Here is a 20018-nt window from a genome sequence, read left to right as displayed (position 1 = left end):
CCTTCACATTGCCAAGATATCTTGTATTAGTTCATTTTCATGCTGCTAATAAAGATATACCTGAGACTGGGTAATTTATCAAGGAAAGAGGATTAATGGACTTACAGTTCCACATGGCTGGGGAGGCATCACAATCATGGCAGAAGGCAAATGAGGGGCAAAGTCACACCTTACATGGCAGCAGGCAAGAGAGCTTGTGCAGGAGACCCCCCATTTATAAAACCATCAGATCTCGTGAGCCTTATTTACTGCCACGAGAACACTATGGGGGAACCCCCTGCCACCATGGTTCAATTATCTTCACCTGGCCTTGGCCTTGGCGCATGGGGATTGTTGCAATTCAAGTTGAGATTTGTGTGGGGACACAGCCAAACCATATCATATCTCTCCCCTGAATCTTTCTGCTCTGGCTGCCTTCTTCCTCCTCTCTCCTGATTGGCTTTATCTGCACTCCATAGATTGATATTTGATTGACTGACTGATTGATTGATTGATTGACGAAGTCTTGCTTTGTCACCAGGCTGGAGTGCAGTGGCATGATCTCTGCTCACTGCAACCTCCACCTCCTGGGTTCAAGCGATTCTTCTGCCTCAGCCTCTCAAGTAGCTGAGACTACAGGTGTGTGCCACCATGCCCAGCTAAGTTTTGTATTTTTAGTAGAGATGGGGTTTCACCATGTTGGCCAGGATGGTCTTGATCTCTTGACCTTGTGATCTGCCTTCCTCGGCCTCCCAAAGTGCTGCAATTACAGGTGTAAGCACTGTACCTGACCTAAATTGATATTTTATAGCTTCAGCTACCAGAAGTCCTGGCTCTCTTTCTCAGTGCCAGTCCCACATTTCTCAGGAAGAGACCAGGAGCCTGCCTTTGACCAATCAAATGCGGCCAGGAGGGCTGCAGGGTTTTATCATATAAAATGGTTGTTTCTATACTAGTCACATGGTGGTGGGGGCTGGGGGGTGGCAGGATGGGAAACTGGACTGGACAGGCACATCTGCTGTCCAGGTCACAGATCTTGGGCCTCACTGCTGGGCATGGGCCCATGCTTGGCTCTTGGCCATCTTGATGGAGACTGGTAAAATGTATTCCTGGGTCTGGAGTAAGATGGAAGTGAAACAATGAGGATATATGTAGGAACGCCACTCATTTGCCTAGGACATGGTGAGTGATTTCTTTGCTGAATTGGATAATGGCTTTAGAAGCCTGAAAGTCTTTCTTCAGTCTTTTGTGTGTGCCATTCACAATGTAATGGCTATAGAAATAACACGCTTTTTTTCTTTTTTTTACCTCTAAACTTTTTATTGGCCTCCTGCTCCCCAAAGGGTCCCCTGATTCTGTTGGCTTAATGTCTCAGAACTTTGGTGTCATTGGTGTCAGATACCACTTTGCCATCCACTATCCGGCAGTGGTGATCTTTTGGATGGTTTGCATGGAGCTGCTGCTGTCCAGGGCATCACCAAGATTCAGGTACTCACCATCTTCCAGCAGGCGGTGGTAGGTGGCGATCTCAGCCTCCAGCTTGACCTTGATGTTCAGCAGGGCCTCATACTCCTGGGCCTGGCGCTGTCCCTCTGCCCAAATCTGTGCCAGCTCTGACTCCACGTGCAGCAGGACCCCATTGAGCTGCTCCATCTGCAGGGCGTAGCAGGCCTCCACCTCCCTCAGGCTGTTCTCCAAGCTGATCTTTGTATTTCTCATGGAGTCCAGGTCGATCTACAAGGACTGGACTGTACGTCTCAGCTCTGTGAGGGTCATCTCAGCAGCTCCAACCTCAGCAGACTGCATGGTGACCACTGTGGTGCTCTCCTCAATCTGCTGAGACTAGTACTTGTCCAGCTCCTCTCGGTTCTTCTGAGCCAGCTCATCATATTGGGCCCGGATGTCTGCCATGATCTTGGTGAGATGTGGGGACATCTGCCTCCATGGTCAACCCAGAGCTGGCAATCTGGGCTTGTAGGCATTTTACTTCCTCTTCATGGTTCTTCTTCATGAAGAGCAGCTCCTCCTTGAGAACCTCAATCTGTGTCTCCAGCTGCAGCCAAGTGACATTGGTGTCATCGATGACCTTGTGGAGCCCATGGATGTTGCTCTCCACAGACTGGTGCATGGCCAGCTCTGTCTCATACTTGACTCTAAAGTCATCAGCAGCAGGATGGGCATTGTGGATCTGCAGAATGATGTGGGCATTGTCTATAGTATCTGTGAAAATCTGAGCACTCAGGTCCTCAGTGGTCTTGAAGTAATGGCTCCAGTCTCTGACCTGGGGTCCCTTCTTCTCCAGGTGCTCCCGGATTTTGCTCTCCAGCTTCTGGTTCTCAGTCTCCAGGCTCCTCACTCTGTCCAGGTAGGCGGCTGGGCAGTTGTTCAGGCTTTGCATGGTCTCCTTCTCAATCTGGATGCCTCCCATTCCTTCCAGACCCTGGCCATCCCCGAGGTCAGGCCCCTGGACCCCATGCCACCCTGGAAGCTGGTGGAGTGGGACAGAGAGATGCAGGAACCAGAGTCCCCGATGCCTGCATAGATGCTGGCCACACTGATGACTGGCCGGGTGCCGTAGCTGGGCACCTGGACAGAGCCCAGGGACCGGTAGTTGGTGGAGAAGGTGCAGCAAGTGGTGAAGCTCATGCTGCCCGGGGAGGAGAGCGAGAGGACGGGACTCAGGCTTTGCCAACAACCGAAATGACATGCTTTTAACATTAACCTGCATTTTTAACAATTTTATCCATCCCTTTTTAAGGTCTAGAAGTCCAGAGGACTGTAAATCAAGCCTTGGTCTGTAGCATCTGCCAATTTCTGTGGTGTAAATACTCTCACCATGGTCAATTTCTTTTTTGTTTGTTTGTTTGTTTTTAGAAGTGATTTAATTAGAGAGAGAGAGAGAAACAGGAGGAGAGAGAAAGAAACAGCTAACTCTCACACTGAGTGAAAGAATCCAGAAGGATGGAATCCAGGAGAGGAAAGCAGCTTCCACACTGAGTGGAAGGGAATAGAGAGATGGAGTTTAGGAGGGGAAAACAGGCTTCCACGAGAGAGTGTGGAAGGGAACTCCAGAGGGAAAATCCAAGATAGAAAAAAACAGCTTCTCCAAGAGTGTTCATGGAAGGGGATCCAAACATGGAGTCCGACCATGGTCAATTTCAAGGGCCCACTGGGACATCACTGAATAGGGAGCTGGAAAGTGATGCACAGCAGCAGGGCTTTCCGTACTATTTCCGCCCTCTAGATATTCTAGAGGTGAATAACCCCAAGAGCATAGATAACAGTAGAAGGCTGTAAAATAATTATGAGTGATATATTTTGAGCTTTCATTACCTGCGTTTCCAATACGATTTATTTAATTATAGATTTATATAATTTAACTTTCAACAGTGGCTTTGTTTCATAACTGGCTTGCAAAATTCCTGAAAATTTGACAACTGGAGCTTGCAAGCTGATACTGACCAGCTCTGGCACCCCATGGGGTTTCCCCAGCGCTTGGCATGAGACCTGGCACAGAAGAGGCACTGAATTCACGTCTGCCTGATGAATGCGTGTCACCCGCCTGGTCTCTGATTCTCTGAGGGCCCGCCCAAGTCGCTCACCCTCCTCTTTCTGTCCCTCTAATGTAAGAGGCTATTAATGCTTACTTCATAGAGGTGCTGCGAGAGTTAATTAAGGTTTGCTAAGTGCTTTGAAATCCGTGGATGAAAGGCCCACTGGGGAAGAACTTTATTATTATTCTCATGCATCATCTTAAGAAGTGTATGGTGATGATACCCACCTGGTACTTTTCATCTTCAAAGTGTTCTCCAGACATTAGCCAATTAAACGTCACAGTTCCCTGCCCAGACAGTGGGTGTCCTCCAGGGAGAGACCCACGCAGCAAGTGGGTGACTCCTTCCCCTCTTGCCACCAGGGAGTGGTGGTCAGAGCTGGGATCCCAGCTCTTCCAGCTGCAGTCTTCCACTGGGCTCTGCTTTGACCCTCCCACCCCTCCATCATTTCTGCTGCTGGGTGTGGTGAGGACTGCTCAGGCCGGGATTCTGAAACCATGCTGTTTCTTATATAGTGCGTGCGATGCTACCCACTGAATGTTATCAGTGGTGACATACATTTTTCTCTACAATTGAACATCCCTGAAATTAGTATGCATCTCATAACTGATGAAGGGTTATAGTTCAATTGAAAGTTTTTTTCTTACTAGTAAATAAAATAATAGTGCATCATACGATTGTTGTCATGTCAACAATTGTTGAAATATGATATTACCACGATTTCTATTTGTAGTTTGTTACAGATTTGTAGTTTGTTTCCTGCTAATTTTCTAGAAGAGCCTTTCTTCTCTCCACCACCATGATAACAGTAACACATGGTCATTTTATTAGGTGGAAAATGCAGATAATTAAAATGAAGGAAAGGCAATGATAATCCCAAGTTTCACAACCCAGAGGTCAATGTCAGTAACACATGACTATATTTTCTTCCAGGCTTTTCTCTTTCTTTATTAGGAACAGTTCCCTCCTCTGGTTATAAAAGGAACTTATGTCCTCTGTAGAAAAATCTGAAAATACAGAAACTGGTATAATACTAACTACCAAACACTGATAATCCCATCGTCCAGAATGACCACTACTAAATTGTAGTAACTATTATATTTCTGTTTTACATAAGTCAGCCATGTTAATTATTATTATTATTATTTTTTTGAGACGGAGTTTCGCTCTTGTTACCCAGGCTGGAGTGCAATGGTGCGATCTCGGCTCACCACAGCCTCCGCCTCCTGGGTTCAGGCAATTCTCCTGCCTCAGCCTCCTGAGTAGCTGGGATTACAGGCATGTGCCACCACGCCCAGCTAATTTTTTGTATTTTTAGTAGAGACGGGGTTTCACCACGTTGACCAGGATGATCTCGATCTCTTGACCTCGTGATCCACCCACCTCGGCCTCCCAAAGTGCTGGGATTACAGGCGTGAGCCACTGCACCTGGCCCCGTTAATTATTTTTAAAAAGGCAAAAAAGAAGAAAAAGATCTATAGTTAACTTTCAGATCAATTTCCTTCTATCATATATCTCTATTTGTCTATAGTTCTATCTGGATATATATGTGTCTATATTTATATCTACATACTCACATACAATTTGAGATATAAAGCATGTATAATTTCCCCTGATTTTTTTTTTTTTTTTTTTTTTTTTTTTTTTTTTTTTTTTTTTTTTGAGACGGAGTTTCGTGCTTGTTGCCCAGGCTGGAGTGCAATGGCACGATCTTGGCTCACCACAACCTCTGTCTCCAGGGTTCAAGCAATTCTCCTACCTCAGCCTCCCGAGTAGCTGGGATTACAGGCATGCGCCACCACGCCTGGCTAATTTTGTATTTTTAGTAGAGATGGGGTTTCTCCATGTTGGTGAGGCTGGTCTTGAACTCCTCAGCTCAGGTGATCTGTCCACCTTGGCCTCCCAAAGTGCTGGGAATACAGGCATGAGCCATTGCACCCAGCCTCCCCTGAGTTTTAAATTTAACTTGTATGCTGTTTAGCAGTATCTACCAGAGCTTATGATTGTATGATTGATATAAATACTCTATGACTCAGCAACTCTATTCTTAGCTGTATGTCTGTATTAGTTTGCTAGGACTGCCATAACAAAGTGCTACAGACCTGGTAACTTAAAACAACAGAAGCTTACTTCCTTATGGTTCTGGAGGCAAAAAGTCCAAGACTAAGGTGTCAGGGCTGGATCCTCCTGAGGGATGTGAGGAAAGGGTCTCCTTCACGCCTCTCTCCTTGGCTCGTAGATGGCCATCTCTACCTGTACATTCATATGGTCTTCTTTCGATAAGTGTGTATTCAAATTACCTCTTCTTATTAGGATATCAGTCGTATTGGATTAGGGCTGACCCCAATCACCTCATTTTTAATTTAATTACCTCTATAAAGACTCTGTCTTCAAATATGGCCACATTCTGAGGTACTAGGGGTTTAGACTTCAACATATGGAGCCAGGCACCTGTAATCCCAGCACTTTGGGGGACTGAGGTGGGCGGATCATCTGAGGTCTGGAGTTCGAGACCAGCCTGGCCAAGTCTACTAAAAATACAAAAATTAGCCAGGCATGGTGGTGCGAGCCTGTCATTTCAGCTACTCGGGAGGCTAAGGGATGAGAATCGCTTGAACCCGGGAGGGGGAGGTTACAGTGAGCTGAGATCCCACCACTACACTCCAGGCTGGGCAACAGAGCGAGACTCTATCTCAAAAAAAAAAAAAAAAAGGACTTCAACATGTGAATGAAGGGTACAATTTATCCCCTAGTAACACCCAAGTGCTTATGTTCACCAAGACATGAACAAAAATGTTCATAGCAGCTTTATTCATAACAACCATAAGTTGGAAGCAACCCAATACCCAGCAGCAGTAGTAAAGATTAAAAAACGTGATACCTTCATACAATGAAATACTCTACAGCACTAAAAAATCAACTTCTGGTATACATAACAACATGCATGAATCTCACGGACATGAAGTTGCGCAAAAGAAGCCAAACACAAGTCTCCAGATGGTTTGATTCCATTTACATGAAATTCAAGAATACGCAAAACAAATGTATGATGATAAAGTCAGAATAGTGGTTAGCTCTGGGGAGGGAGTGCAGTGGGGATTACAGAGGACTACTTACATGCCTAAACTCATTGACTGTAAGCTTAAGATTCATGTTCTTATGTTAGACCTCAATGTTTATGAATGCGCTTATAGAGATTCCCTATATCACTAGAGATTCTTCTAAAACATTCTGTCCAGTGACTGCAAAATGTCCCATTTTCATGAAATGGCTAATGATGGCCGATCACTTACCACATGCCAGGGACTGTTCTAAGGACTACCTGTACTAAGTGAATTAATCCTCAGCAAACCTTATGAGGTTGGTTACCGACATTATCCCCATTTTACAGATGAGGAAAACCAAACACAAAAAGCTAACTTCCTTAGGTTAACGTCATGAGGGATCGCCAGCAACCTGGTTAAGAAGTCACACGCTCAACCACTCTGCCACACTGTCTTTCTGTTCAGGCGTCATGACACCTGCCTGTCCCTCTTCCCATGCAAACAAATTGCAATTGATTGGATATTACTTTCAATGGCAAAAACTGCAATTACTTGTTGTCTACTTGTTGGACATCCAGATCAGTCCCTTTTTTCTCTATTATAAATAAAGCAGCAACTAATAGTCTTGTATCTTTTTCCGATTAAAAAAAAAGTACATATTTTTCTGCATCCTGATTCTTCCTGTAGCATAGAGCCCTAGGTTCCCACTACAGTGTTCAAGTCTTTGAACTTGAGAGCACTTGATCCAAATTGCTAATTTGTTCTCCAGATCGATTAAAGTAGCTCATATACCTGAAATTAGCAGCTAATTTAAATATCTCCATAACACGTCTCACTTCTATGAGGCCACCCAGAAAGGTCCCGGTCACTGGCCCTTTCTCTGAAGTTGTTTGGTCAGAGAAGTTAGAATGAAAATGCTATTTATGTGTATATGTGTGTGTGTGAGTGTATTATATAGATAACATCAATGTAAATAAATATACACACATACACACATGCTTCCAAATTAGCCTTCTAACTCTGTTTGGTTCTAACGAATCTTAGAATGAAAGTCCAGAAGGAATAACTCTTTGAACAATCTTCACTTCGGTTCCCCTGCATCCTGGTGGATTCTGAGAGCTTTAATGAATTGATTCCAAGTGAAGAATGATTCTTTGGTTACAGGGGAGAGCATGATGTCAAAGGAGCTTGTAGATTTTTTAAAAGTATCTTTTATTTTCCAGTTGTTTATCTACATGCCTATACTTTGAAGCAACGTGCTTTTACTTCTTGGTTGATGGGACTTGAGAAGCTGTTCCTTTCCTCCCGAAGAACTTTTATTTACATACTTATTTGGTGAAAAAAACATATATCAGTAGCTATATCAGGGTTCGAATCACAGATGGCAAATACCTGATAAATATCCATTTGATTTGAGAGTAGATATATATAAGCCTGTACTCTATAATGTTCCAAATTATTTTGTAATATTTTATTCAATAATTTATTTAATATATTAAACAACATTATTGATCATCTGTTAACTGATCATCAAGTAGCTTATTGATCATCTACTAACTATTGGATAGATGATAAACATCTTGTGGGCTGGGCTTCTTATCCTGCATTGAGAGCTTCTAGATTGGCAATAGGGCCCTAGTGAGAAGAGGAATTGCTTGGCATTTGAATGGGGAACATCAAAATCTCCAAATCTGTGACTTCAGCCATAGTAAATAATTCCCCTACAAAATGCACTGTGTGGTAGCAGCACTGCCACCTTATAAACAGTCATGTTGAATAAATAACACCACTTTCCTTTTTCCAAGTTCCACATCAGGAGAGAGGAGTCAGATGGCTGGAGATAGTGATCGAAGCTGGATTGGAGGCATGGCTTAGGCATATGGCCCCAATGGGCTTTCTAGTATTTCATCCCTGAGCTAGACATTCCTACCCACCCAGACCCTGGCAGAGGCGAAGGCCCCCTCTGCCAGGGCAAGAGCCTTCCATGTGGCAGAGGAGCATTGAGAATGCACTGCCACTGTGTGGCCAGTGTGAGCCCAGGAGGGACTGAGCTGAATATGCCCAGTGTCTCCTGCCAACTTCACCAATCAGACCAGCATGCCCTGTTCCCGGGAGCAGGGTGGAGGTGGGTGGGGAGAAAGGCTTGGGCACCACCCTGGTGGAAGCCTGAAGCCAGGGGGATGAAGTGCCTCTGACAGACTCCCTCTCTGAGATCATGTTTTCCTGCAAGAGGTGGGAGTCCTGGCCGAGTCTCACTTGGTTTAGCAACTTTTTCATCCACATCAATGCTGTCCCATTCATTGGCTGCACACAATTTTTGTGCAGCTTGGAGCAGTCTCTGAAATCGCTTCACAAATCACATTTTCTTGTTTCCAAAGGGGTGTGTTTAGGTGTATCTGTCCTGTCCACTGCCATCACCAAATTCTATTTATCTAAAATTTCTATCTACTTGTAAGAAACTTCATATTCTTAGGCCTCTTAATTCTTCTTTCAGAGCTATTGAGAGAAGCTGTTTTTGTTGTTGATGGTGGTGGTGATAGCACTGGTTTGCCTTTCACCCTCTCATGGGAATAACTTGCATGGGATGAGATAAGCTTCAGCTGCTGGGCTCGATCACTGTTCCTCCCAGGGACCTGCAACCCAGACCTGCCACACTGCAAATAGCATTCAGATGGGTTGCTAAATAATATCCTCAGACCATGGAGACATCTCATGAATAGCTGAAACAAAAATTACAACATGTACAAATATCAAGAGTCTATAACAGGGAGTGGCAAGATTTTTCTGTTCAGGGTCTGATAGTAAATATTTTTAAGCTTTGTAGGTCATGCAATCTCTGTTCCGGTGACTCAGTCCTCCTGTTGTATTGGGAAAACAGCCATGGATAATATGTAAACAAATGTGTGTGGCAGTGTTCCAATAAAACTTTATTCAAAAAAACAGACTGCCAGCCAGAATTGGCCCCGGGGGTTCTAGTTTGCCATCCTCAGTTTGGCCACTGGGTGGATCTTTCCTAAGGACAGTTGATCAGCGATTATAACAAACCACAATGGCGAGACAATGGTTCTAGTCCCAGCTCTGCCACTGACCAGCTGCGTGGCTTTGGGTAGGTCACTGACTGTTTCTGGAACCGTTCCATTTTCCCTTGTATAAAATTAAGGGGTGGATCTGCATCAGAGGCTGCAAACTGGCAATCCAAGATTGTGTCTGGCTCACAGCTGTGTGCCATTTGGCCCACAAAGTATCCAAAACGTTTTGAATTCATTTTCGACATTTCAGATGGGGAGATTTCATTTAAACATCCAGATTTCTGGCTACTCTTGAAATATCAGAAAATCTGGCACCCCTGGGTCCACATTCTCTCATGGCAGCCGTTGGCCAGGGCTGAGCACAGGGTTTGGTTGCTCTGGCTGGGTGTGTACCCACAGAACACAGCAGTCTCCTGCTGGCCCACTCTGATCATTTGCATTACTGCCTGACACTGGAGCATTTTGGTCTACGACTGTGCCTGAGACCTCTGGTGCCTTTGAGTTTAATAATCTAGTGTTTGTTAATTAGTCCAGACCATTACTTCATTATCGTGCAGTACATGCTGGCATCTCTTTCCCCTCCCCCTTTCTGAAGTCCTTGGTCTCTGCTGGAAAGCCATGTAGTGGTTGGGAAAGACAGCACGACTCTGCACTAAGCCAATCAGCACGTGCTGTCCCCTCCCTGGCTGAACAGTTAGTTCAGGATTGGGTGTGCAGTTCATAGGTGCATCACAGTGGCTCTCAGGCTTGGTTTGCAAAGCTCGGAGAGAGCCGTACTCTTCTTCTGTAGGGAGTGAGGACTGAAGGTGAGGCCTTTGCTTTGAAATCTTTGTTACTATGAGGGAACTCTGCCCTAAATCAGTAACTACTGACTGGGATTGGCAGATAAATGCCCTACTCCCTTGCTCTTTGAACAGGGTAATCTGAAGATGCATGCTCTACATTGTCTCCGTGGGTTAAGCTCCAGTTGCCCTTAGTGATCCCTTGCTTGACAACACACCCTGTATTCACTGTCTTCCTTGTTCCTGTCTCACCTCCCCACTTCCTACTGGAGTTTTATGGGAGTCCCAAATAAACCAGTTGCATCTGAGAATCCTGCTATCAGACTCTGCCTCTCCAGGCACCCAACCGAAAATAGTGACATATTATAAAGGGCAGAGAAAATTCATTCATGACGAAATCAACAATAGAGTCCTTATGACAGTTTGAATGTCTGGATCAAACCATTCCTGAAGCTCACACAACCTTTGCACTTTTCATTATAAGAAGCAACAAATTCCCTTTGTATTTAGGCTAGCTCAATATGAGTTTTCTGCTGTTTGTAGCCAAAACCATCCTCCCTGCTACACAGGGATTTATCTATCCATTTATTTAGATGAATAATACTTTTTGTATTAAATACCAGACTAACAAATGAAGTCATGCATGTAAGCTTCGGGACCGGTGACACCTTCTTTATATGGAATTTCCTTGAGTTGCTTAACCAAAATGACCTTGGGCTGGTTCAGCTGAGATGTCATGTATCATGAAAGTTCCACACATAGGCTGGGCGTGGTGGCTCACGCCAGCAATCCCAGAATTTTGGGAGGCCGAGGCTGGTGGGTCACTTGAGGTCGGAAGTTCAAGACTAGCCTGGCCAACATGGTGAAACCCTGTCTCTATTAAAGATACAAAAAATTAGCCAGGCATGGTGGTATATGCCTGTAATCCCAGCTACCCAGGAGGCTGAGACAGGAGAATCACTTTAACCTGAGAGATGGAGGTTACAGTGAGCCAAGATTGTGCCATTGCACTCCAGCCTGGGCAACAGGGTGAGACTGTCTTAAAAAAAAAGTAAAGAAAGTTCCACACACAGAGGCATGCTTGTGCATATCAGCAACCTCTCATCATATACTGCCTGTTATACAGATGCACATTTCAACTCATACTTATTATGAAGATGCACATTTCAATTCATACTCATTATAAAGATGCCCATCTCCATTCATACTCTGATGAATAAAATACACAGTGGTTGTTAGTATCTAGACTGTTATTTGCTAGTTTGGAGACAGTGCTTTGGAAAATGCATGCACAGGAACCCCACGGTAATGCCTAGGGTGTGAGGTGGCACACGTGGTGGGGTTGGGATAGGAGAAGCCCCCACCTTCCTCCAGTTCATAGTGGTGTGGAAGCCATGCTCTTGGTGATCCCTCTGCGTGTGGCTCCCCTGGTGCGGGCCTGCCAGGACAGAGAAGAGTGACTCCACAAGTAGAGTAAGAAGGTTTAGAGAAGCCAGCCTTCCTGTCCCCTTTACCTGGTGATTGTCCAGAGAGGGGCTTGCTCACGCTCAGCCAGCTTGTCTGTGGCAAGAGCTGGGGCTAGAACCTGCTTGCCTCATGGTTTGCCCTTCTCTGGACTGGCATCCTCCCGAGAGCACGTCTAGAAATCCGCAGTTAGGGCCAAACTCAGGTTTTCTAGGGTCTGTAGCTTACACAGTGTTGGGGTCTCCTCTTTAAGAGAAAGAATACACATTTTTACTAAAGTATCAGAAATGCTTACAGAGAAATGTGTCTTGATCGCCACCTGGCTTCTCGTCCCCACTAGAACATTCTAGAACTCCTAGCACCTGCCAGCACTCAGAGGGGCCCACGTAAGTGAGGGGTCCTGAAACTTAGGCATCATCAGTATTGGTAAGGACCTCCCTCCTCACAAGAGGAAAAGTGGAAGGTTCTGTGTGTTCCAGAGACCTCGTTCTTCCAAGCATGCCAGCCCCACGAGGAAAACATTTGCCACACAGCTCAGCTGCAGCAAAAGATGATTCAGAATGGGAGGCCGGCATCCTGGAGTCTTTCTCAGGTTGCCTTGGTTACCTGGAGTCTTTGATCCCATTTTTGAGAGCAGGCATCTTTACCATGAAGCTTTCAGTTGCTGCACAAAGGATGCCCCTGTGAGCTCAGTGACAAGAGCATGAGGGAGACAGGATGACGCAGGGACAACTGCATAGAACGCTAGACTATCGTCAGACACTAAGCCTGCCCCAAGATTCGGACTAAAATGATGTCACTCTGAAGACCGGGAGTAATCTAAGCGCTTTCCATCAGATCGTCTGTAGCCGTCACAGTTAAACAACAGAATGTAACTGCCCGAGGGCAGGGAGTTTCATCAGCTTTTTTAACGATGGAATCCCCAATGCCCAGAGCTGTGCTCAGTACATTTTAGGTAGCCGGGAAATATTTATTGAGCAAATGAACGCATTTGTTGCACACATACTATGTGATGGAAGCCATGTTTAAAAGCTTCACGTTTAATTCTTGCACTGTCGCTCTGAACTAGAGGCTGTTATTGTCCTTGTCCAGAAGGGACCAGGGATGCACAGTAACTGTAAGAACTTGCTGGGGACACAGAGCTCAAGAGTGACAGCAGCAGTCCTGGAGCCTTGCCCTCTGTGCCCGTAGCTGCAGGCACATCTCACTTTATTGCACTTTGCAGATACTCTGTGTTATTTACAAATTGAAGGTTTGTGGCAACCCTGTGGAGAGCGAGTGTGTCAGCACCGTTTTCTTTTTCTATCCTTTTCTCTCTTTCTTTCTCCCCTTCCTCCCTTCCTCCCTTCCTTCTTTCCTCCCTTTCTCTCTCTTTCTTTCTTTCTCTTTGTTCCTTCCTTCCCTTTCTTTCTTTCCTTGTTTCTTCCTTCCTTCCTTTCCTTTCCTTTTTTCTTTCTTTCCCTCTTTCTCTTTCTTTCCTTCTTTCCCTCTCTCCTTCCTTCCTTACCTCCTTCCCCTCTTTCCTTCTCTCTCTCTCCTTCCTTCCTTTCCTCCCTCCCTCTCCCACCCCTCTTTCTGATTGAGTCTTGCTCTGTTATCCAGGCTGGAATGCAGTGGTGCTATCATGGCTCACTGCAACATCTGCCTCCTGGGTTCAAGCAATTCTCCTGCCTCAGCCTCCAGAGTATCTGGGACAATAGGTGTGCACAACCATGCCTGGCTAATTTTTGTATTTTTGGTAGAGATGGGCTTTCACCATGTTGGCCAGGCTGGTCTTGAACTCCTGACCTCAAGTGATCTGCTTGCCTCGGCCTCCCAAAGTGCTGGAATTATAGGTGTGAGCCACCATGCCTGGCCTAAACTTTTTCGTTATTACTTTATCTGTTATGATCTATATGCAGTAATCTCAGTGATCAGTAATCTTTGATGTTACTATCATAATTGTTTTGGGGTGCCATGAACTGAACCCATATAAGACAGCAAACTTAATCAATCAATGTTGTGTGTGTTCTGACCACTGACCAGCTGTTCCTCCACCTCTCTCCCTCTCCTTGGACCTCCCTGTCCCCCAAGGAAAAACAATAATGAAATCAGGCCAGTTAATAACCCTACAATGGCCTCTAAGCATCTAAATGAAAGGAAGAGTCACACATCTCTTACTTTAAGTCAAAAGTTAGAAATAATTAAACTTAGTGAAGAAGGCTTGTAGAAAGCCAACAAAGGCTAAAAGCTAGGCCTCTTGTGCCATACAGTTAGCCAAGTTGTGAATACAAAGGAAAAGTTATTGAGGGAAACTGAAAGTGCTACTCTGGTGAACACACAAATGATAAGAAAGTGAAACAGCCTTATTGCCGATATGGAGAAAGTTTGAGAGGTCTGGGTAGAAGATCAAACCAGCCACAACATTCCCTTCAGCTGGAGCCTAAACCAGAGCAAGGCCCTAACTCTCTTCAATTCTATGAAGGCTGAGAGAGGTGAGGACGCTGCAGAAGAAAAGTTGGAAGCTAGCAGAGGTTGGTTCATAAGGTTTAAAGAAGCCATCTCTTTAACATAAAAGTGCAATGCGAAGCAGCAAGTGCTGATGGAGATGCTGCAGCAAGTTACCCAGAAGATCTAGCAGAGGTCATTGATGAACTTGGCTACACCAAACAATAGATTTTCGATGTGGATGCAACAGCCTTTTATTGGAAGAAGATGCCATCTATTACTTTCATAGCTATAGAGAAGTCAATGCCTGGCTTCAAAATGCCAAGGAACAGGCTGGCTCTCTTGTTAGGGGCTAAAACAGCTGGTAAGTTTAAGTCCCAGCCAATGTTAATTTGCCATTCTGAACATCCTGGGCCCCATAAGAATGATGTTGAATCTGCTCTGCCTGTGCTCCATAAATGGAATAACAAAGCCTGGACGACAGCACATCTCTTTACAGCATGGGTCATTGAATATTTCAAACCCATTATTGAGACCTACTCCTCAGAAAAATGAAATGATTCCTTTCAAAATATTACAGCTCATTGACAATGCACCTGGTCACCCAAGAGCTCTGATGGACCTATGTAAAGGGATTAATGTTTTCATGTCTGCTAACACAACATCCATTCTGCAGCCCATGGATCAAGGAGTCATTTTGACTTTCAAGTCTTGTAATTGAAGAAATACATTTCATAAGGCTGTAGCTGTCATGGATAGTGATTCCTCTGATGGATATGGGCAAAGTAAATTGAAAACCTTCTGGAGAGGCTTCAGCGTTGTAGATTCATTAGGAGCATTCGTGATTCATGAGAGGAGGTCAAAATAACAGTATGAACAGAAGTTTGGAAGAAGTTGATTCCAACCCCCATGGATGATTTTGAGAGATTCAGGATGTCAGTGGAGAAAGTTACTGCAGCGGCAGAAGAAATAGTAAGAGAATTAGAAGTGACTGGAGATGTGACTGAATTGCTGCAATCTTATAATAAAACTTCTTTTCCTTTTAGTTGACATGGAATAATTGTACATATTTATGGGATACAGAGTGATATTTTGATACATGTATGCAATATGTAAAAACAAAATCAGGATAATTAGCATATCCATCACCTGAAGCATTTATCATTTTTTGTATTGTGAACATTCAAAATCTCTCTTCTGGGCCAGGTGCAGTGGCTCACGCCTGTAATCCCATCACTTTGGGAGGCCAAGGCAGGTGAGTCACCTGAGGTCAGGAGTTTGAGATCAGACTGGCCAACATGGTGAAACCCATCTCTACTAAAAATACAAAAATTAGCCAGGCGTGGTGGCGGGTGCCTGTAATCTCAGCTACTCAGGAGGCTAAGGCAGGAGAATTGCTTAAACCCGGGAGGTGGAGGTTGCAGTGAGCTGAGATCGCACCACTGCACTTCAGCCTGGGTGACAGAGCAAGGCTCTGTCTCAAAAACAAACAATCAAAAAACACAAAAACTCTCTTCTATCTTTTTGAAAATATACAATAAATGATTGTTAAACATGTATACCCTATAGTGATATACAACAGGAGTCCCCAACCTCTGGGCCACAGATTGATGCCGGTCCAGCTGTTAGGAACCAGGCTACACAGCGGGATGTGAGCCGCAGGCCAGCCAGCATTACCACCTGAGCTCCACCTCCTGTCAGATCCATGGTGGCATTAGAGTCTCATAGGAACATGAACCCTATTGTGAACTGCACATTCGAGGGATCTAGGGTGCACGCTCCTTATGAGAGTCTAATTGATGCCTGATGATCTAAATGGAACCGTTTCATCCTGAAACCATCTTGCTCTGAATCTGGTCAGTGGAAAAATTGTCTTCCATAAAACTGGTCCCTGGTGCCAAAAAGGTTGGTGACCGCTATGTTAGAACACTAGAACTTATTCCTCCTATCGAGCTGTAATTTTGCATCCATTAACCAGCCTCTCCCTATCCTCCCCTAACCCAGCCTTCCCAGCCTCTAATAACCAGTATTCTACTCTACATTTATTTATTTATTTATTTTTGGCTTTTACATGTGAGTGAGAACAAGAGGTATTCATCTTTCTGTGCCTGGCATATTTCACTTAACATAATGACATCTCAAGATCATCCATGTTGCTGTGGATGACAGGATTTCATTCATTTTTTATGGCTGCATAGTATTTCATTGTGTATACAGAACACTTTCTTTATTCATTCATCTGTTGATGGACATTTAGGTTGATTCCACGACTTCTCTCTTCTGAATAGTGCTGCAATAAACATGAGGATGCAGGCAACTCTTTGGTATTCTGATTTATTTTTCCCCTTTGGATAGATACCCAGTAGTGAGATTGCTGGATCTTATGGTAGTTCTTCTTTAGTTTTTTGAGGAACCTCCATACTGTTTTCTATGATGGCTCTACTAATTCACATTTCCACCAACATTGTAAGAGTGTTTCCCTTTCTCTGAATCCTCCTCAGCATTTGTTATTTGTTGTCTTTTTAGTCATAGCCATTCTACCTGGGATAAGATGATATCTCACTGTGGTTTTGATTTGCATGTCCCTGATGATTAGTAGTGTTGAGCATTTTTATATGCCTGCTGGCCATTTGTATGTCTTCTTTTGAGAAATGTCTATTCAGATCTTTTGCCCATTTTAAAATGGAGTTTTTACCTTTTCGCTGTTCTTTGTATATTCTGGATATGAGTCTCTTGTCAGATGAATGGTTTACAAACACTCTCTCCCTTTTTGTGTGTTGTTTCTTCCCTCTGTTGCTTGTTTCCTTTGCTATGCAGAAGCCTTTTCATTGATGTAGTCCCATTTGTTTGTTTTTGGTTTTGTTGCCTGTGCTTTTAGTCTTACCCATAAAATCTTTGCCTAGAAGATGTCCTGAAGCATTTCCTGTATGTTTTCTTCTAGCAGTTTTATAGGTTCAGGTCTTACATTTATGTCTTTAATCCATTTTGAGTTGATTTCTGTATATGGTGTGAGATGGGGGCCTACTTTCCATCTTTTGTATATGGTTATCCAGTTTTCCCAGCACCGTTTATTGAAGAGGTTGTCCTTTCCCCAAAGTGTGTTCTTGATACCTCTGTCAAAATCAGTGGGCTGCAAATATGTGGATTTATTTCTGGGTTCTCCATTCTGTTCCACTGATAGAACAGTGGGTTTTTTGAGATGGAACCTACACCTGGTGAAGATATTGTGAACGTTGTTGACATGACAACAAAGAATTTGGAAGATTATGTAAATTTAATTGATAAAACAGCAACAGGGTTTGAGGGATTGAATCCAATGTTGGAAGAAGTTCTACAATGGGTAAAATGCTATCAAACAGCATCTTATGCTGCAGAGAAATCTTTTGTGAAAGAAAGAATCAATCGATGTGACAAACTTCATTGTTGTCTTATTATAAGAAATTGTGACAGCCACTCCAGCCTTCAGCAGCCTCCACCCTGATGAGTCAATAGCCATCAACATTGAGGCGAAAAGATGATGGGGGGGACTGAAGGCTCAGATAATTGTCAGCATTTTTAGGCAATAAAGTGTTTTTTAATTAAGATATGTCCTTTTTCCCAGAAATAATGCTATTGCACACTTAATAGACTACAGTATGGTGTAAACATAACTTTCGTAAACACTGAGAAAACAGAAAAATTCATGTGATTCACTTATTGCTGTGGTCTGGAACTGAACCCGCAACATCCGAGGAATGCCTGTGCATCGTTTCCCAATGTTTGGGATCTGCGTGACTCCTAGGCAGGAGAGATGATTTTAGATTGTAAAGGAATACAGCTTAAATAGTGTCGAATCACACAGCAAGACAGTTACCCCTCCTTGCAACTTTCTTTAAATCCTCTTGATCTCAGGCAAGAAGAAAGGCTCAGCCTGGGATGAGAGTGGTTTTAACACCTCTCTAACCTGCTAATCTCTCCTACCTTTAAACAGCAGAGAACAAGATCCAGGCTTAGAACCCTCAGTTGAAATAGGACCCACATAGAATCTAATTTAATGTTGCTTTGTTCCCGCTGCATTGATTTTTATGAGATTTCTTTTATGCATGGCAGTCCTGCTTCTCTTCCATCAAAGGGATGAATATAACATTTCCTTTTAAAATAAGTATTGTAATAATATTGAAATAACTTAAAAATTTAAACAACATTTTAAAATACGTATGTCAATAACTTTCATAGCATTTTAATCATTAATAATATAATAAGAATCTTTGAGTAAAATTCATGAGTCTTATATGTGGCAGAAGTTATGAAGCTAGCACAAGGATGCATACCGAATCAGTCCATGGAAATGTGGTTTTCGAGTGGGACAGAGCAAGATGATCTCATACGAGTTTCAGTTGTTAGCCGTCACCAGGTACAGGGTAGGGGCCTCTGGAATCAGTCTACAGATGACATGGTGCAGCTGGGCCTGGCACTGAGAGAGGAAAGAGGAGGAGGAGGTCAGGACAGTTGTGGTCTCTAAGACAGTGGAGTTGTGGGGTTGGAGAACAGGAAAGAAGAATACCGGGAAAAGATAGTTGGCTTAGTGAGGGAGTGTTAGGAGCCATTCTAGAAGGTGCTGGGAAGATGATGGAGCCATTGCACTTGTGCTAATTTAATCCTCTCTCCACAAAGCATGCTAATGACAGCTCAGCTCAGTCCCAGGGCAGAGCTCATCAACCTTTTACAACACAGGCCCCAAGAAGAAGGCTTTAATGGACTTGACCCTGCGTAGTCTGTGTTATGAATGTAACATCTCCTTCCCAGTTCTGATGTGCAGGCTCATCTCCATCTTGGGGCCCTGAAAATTACTATCTTAGAATCATCAACAACAAATCCCAACTCTTTCTCTCATCATGGGAACATTCCAATGGAACCTGTGTGAGTTATTGGGGATTCCCCAACTATTGAATTCAATTTCTATTTTAAAAAATCAAGACTTTTGAGAACTGTTATCAAAACCAACAAGTCTACACATGAGTGTTATCTACCAAATTGTGACACATCAGAAACCACCAATGTCTTAGCTTACTGTCTCTGGAGGTCTATTTAAATCCTTGTCAATGTGTCATTGATTAGAAAGGATGAATTGGTTTTTTCTGATTCAAAGTTCAGGCTTCGCAGGTTTGCTCACATGAAATTGTGTACCACCACAGCTGACATGGGCTCAACTCCATTCACAGCCAGACAGAACTCAGGCACATCTGCTCAGCGCCTGTTCTTGGCATTGTCTTGTCAGTTGCACAATAATGAGTAAACATAACATGTGTCCTGAAAATATTGTATTATAGATGTTTTCTGCACTTATTTTAAGTTAAAGATGCTTCCTCTTTCACTTCTCTATCTACGATAAAGAATGTAAGCCAAGGTTAGATATTGTATGTATTTCAACTTGGAAATAGAATTTCAAGTTACTTCTCTTTTGAGTCTTCAGATCCACTTAAAATTGAAGAGTATTCTGAGATTGCAAGGTGAAGTGTGTAACAAACAAGTCATTCTCAACCTCTGGTCTGTGTGAATCAAAAGTTTTTTATTACTGTATAGCCAAAATGAAAACGTAGAAACTGGATGTTGAGGATGGTTTAAGAACGAGTTACCATCTAAAAGAGGGATAGGTGAACTCTTTCTGTCAAGGGCCAGCTGATAAATACAATACATAAAAGAATGATTTTCCTTTGTTTCAATAAAGCATCATTCGTGGACCTTGCAGTTTGAATTTCA

At 43.6% G+C, this 20018-nt stretch overlaps 1 pseudogene; it reads right to left on the bottom strand.

The window, feature by feature from the left end:
* Positions 1-1342: 1342 nt before the first annotated feature.
* On the bottom strand, positions 1343-2625 carry LOC105718314 (keratin, type I cytoskeletal 18-like; annotated as a pseudogene).
* Between the last annotated feature and the right edge of the window lie 17393 nt (positions 2626-20018).

Source organism: Aotus nancymaae, unplaced genomic scaffold (assembly GCF_030222135.1).
Source record: "Aotus nancymaae isolate 86718 unplaced genomic scaffold, 86718_ANA_hifiasm-v0.15.2.pri h1tg000089l, whole genome shotgun sequence".
In the NCBI taxonomy this organism is placed as follows: Eukaryota; Metazoa; Chordata; class Mammalia; order Primates; family Aotidae; genus Aotus; species Aotus nancymaae.
This window is presented reverse-complemented; position numbering and strand designations above follow the sequence as displayed.